Source organism: Engraulis encrasicolus, chromosome 2 (assembly GCF_034702125.1).
Source record: "Engraulis encrasicolus isolate BLACKSEA-1 chromosome 2, IST_EnEncr_1.0, whole genome shotgun sequence".
NCBI classification, from domain to species: Eukaryota; Metazoa; Chordata; class Actinopteri; order Clupeiformes; family Engraulidae; genus Engraulis; species Engraulis encrasicolus.
Window position 1 is genome coordinate 13,812,508 of NC_085858.1, and position 2,500 is coordinate 13,815,007.

A 2,500-nucleotide genomic window follows, 5' to 3' on the forward strand; every position below is an offset into this window, starting at 1 on the left:
GCACCCTCTCTCTCTCTCTCTCACTCACTCCCTGCTGTCACTCTGCTCTTCCCTCGCTTTCTCACTCACGCTCTCTGTCTCTCTCTCACACACACACACACACACATACACACACTCCCTCCCTCTCTCTCCCTTTCTTTCGCAATTGCTGTCTTATCTCTCTCTCTCTCTGTCTCTGTCTGTTTTGTTTCCTGTCTTTTATTGAATTGCTTCATTCTTTTGTTGCTTTGCTTTATCCTTTGGTTTCCCTTTGTCTCACTTTTGTTGTCGTCGCCTTTTATTGTTTATTCTGTTTTTTTAGTGGATGGGTGGTTCTCTCTTCTATTCTCTCTCTCTATCATTTTCCCTTTTCTTTGTACTGTGTCTCTTTTCTCTTCCTCCGTCCCTACCACTCTCATCTCTCTGTTTTTCTGCATCTCTCTCTCGCTCGCGCATCTCTCTCTCTCTCTCTCTCTCTCTCTCTCTCTCTCTCTCTCTCTCTCTCTCTCTCTCTCTCTCTCTCTTGTGTACATGTTTCTCTTGTTCTCTCTGCCTCCCCCTCTTTTCCATGGGGAACATAAATATAAACCTGTAAAGACACCAGGCAGGCGGATGGTGGAGAGGAGAGGAGAGGAGAGGAGAGGAGAGGGGGAGTCCATAATAGCTCTTAATTTGCCTCTCCGCCTGTCTTGCCATATCTCACTGTGATAAGCTCGGAGGCGAGCGCTATGAGCGCCTGCGAGAGTTCTCACTGCTGCAGCCAGAAGTGTTTTCAGTTACGAGAGAGAGAGAGGAGAGATAGACAGGCAGAGAGAGAGAGAGAGAGAGAGAGAGAGAGAGAAAAAGAGAGAGAGAGAGAGAGAAACAGCTGTTCTGTGTGTAGTGCTCAGCATCTGCTTGCCAGCGCAACTCTTAATTTTTTTTTGCACTCCAGCTCCTGGCCATGGCTCCTGAGGGGTGTGTGTGTGTGTGTGTGTGTGTGTGTGTGTGTGTGTGTGTGTGTGTGTGTGTGTGTGTGTGTGTGTGTGTGTGTGTGTGTGTGTGTGTTTGTGTGTGTGTATGAGAGTGAGAGTGAGAGTGTGGGTGAGTGTGTGAACAGCAGACCGAGATTGTTTATATGTTCATCTGTGTATAGCCAGAAACTTTAAATCACTGTGCAGACTATTATTTATTTGGAATTACTTGCTGCATCTCGCCGAAACTCAGTAGACACGGTGACGGTGGTGTTTGTAGCTGGAGAGTGTTTTGCGTCACCGAGCGACCGTCTTGGTCGCAATGCAACACATATTAAAGCCATCACAGATAGATTATCTCACGCTGAGAAAAGAGAAATGTCTGGTCATGTTTCCCCTGACCTCCATTTCATTCTCCAGACCTCTATCAATGTTTTCTACCCAGAATGTAAGGGAACTCAGTGACTGCAGTCATGCTTACGTAGTTGTAGAAAAGTACCTAGTCAGAATGAGTGAATGAAAAGTCCCACTAATCACACAATCCATCTTCCGTTGCATTGCAACGCTGTGAGCTTGTTGAATACTCTCAATGGTTAGCAAGTCAAATTTCTGTATTCCGTTGTCTAGCCTTGCTTATGCATGGCAGGTCTCTTAGACTGGAGCTTTAAGTGAAAGATTTATCTGTCGTAAATAATCAGCTTCCATAATAATTGATGGAACTGGCTACACTAGACACATTCTAAAACGTAGCCCATTTTTTCCCATGTATTTTTAATACAACCTGACTTAACATCCAATGTAGCTCTGGAATTAATCTTTGATTTCTTTTCATTCTGTAGTATTACATTTTCTTTTTGCCAAACACCACGTGTTGCGTGGACCACAAATTTCCCCTCAGACAGCAGATGTTTGTTTTTTGTCCATAGTGTAGTGGGAGCGTTTAATGTGGAGCTTTTCCCACTTGCTGCTTCCACGCAGACTCTGAGTGGGGGAAGGGGAGGGAGTGGAGAGGTGTGATGTGATGCGAAGCACGTGTGTATGTTTCTGTGTGAATCCCGAGCATAGCCTCCTGTGTGTGTGTGTGTGTATGTGTATGTGTGACCGTGTCTGAGAGAGTGTATCAGTGTGAGCGGGTGCGTGCGTGCGTGTGCACGTGCGTGTGTCTATGTGTGTGTTGTGTATGAATTTGTGTTTGCGTGCATGTGGATGTGCAATCGTGATTGTGCTCATCCAGAGGGTGTGAACCATGTCCGGGAGACACTAGCCTGTTTGCACTCTGTCAGGGTGTGAACTGGATGCAGAGAGACAGACGCACACACACGGGCGCGCGCGCACACACACACACACACACACACGAATGCACACACGTATTCACCCACCCACACACACACACACACACACACACACACACACACACACACACACACACACACACACACACACACACACACACACACACACACACACACACACACACACACACACACACACACACGCCCCTCCCCCTCCCTCCACAACTCTCTCCCTCCGGCTCCCAGCACCGCTCCTCACCTGTGGCTCGTAAAACT

At 47.2% G+C, this 2,500-nt stretch overlaps 1 protein-coding gene across 3 annotated transcripts in view; it reads left to right on the forward strand.

Annotated features, from left to right (window-relative positions):
- gas7a (growth arrest-specific 7a) overlaps positions 1-2,500 on the forward strand; it is an 84,566-nt gene that overhangs the window by 23,940 nt on the left and 58,126 nt on the right. The window lies entirely within an intron of this gene.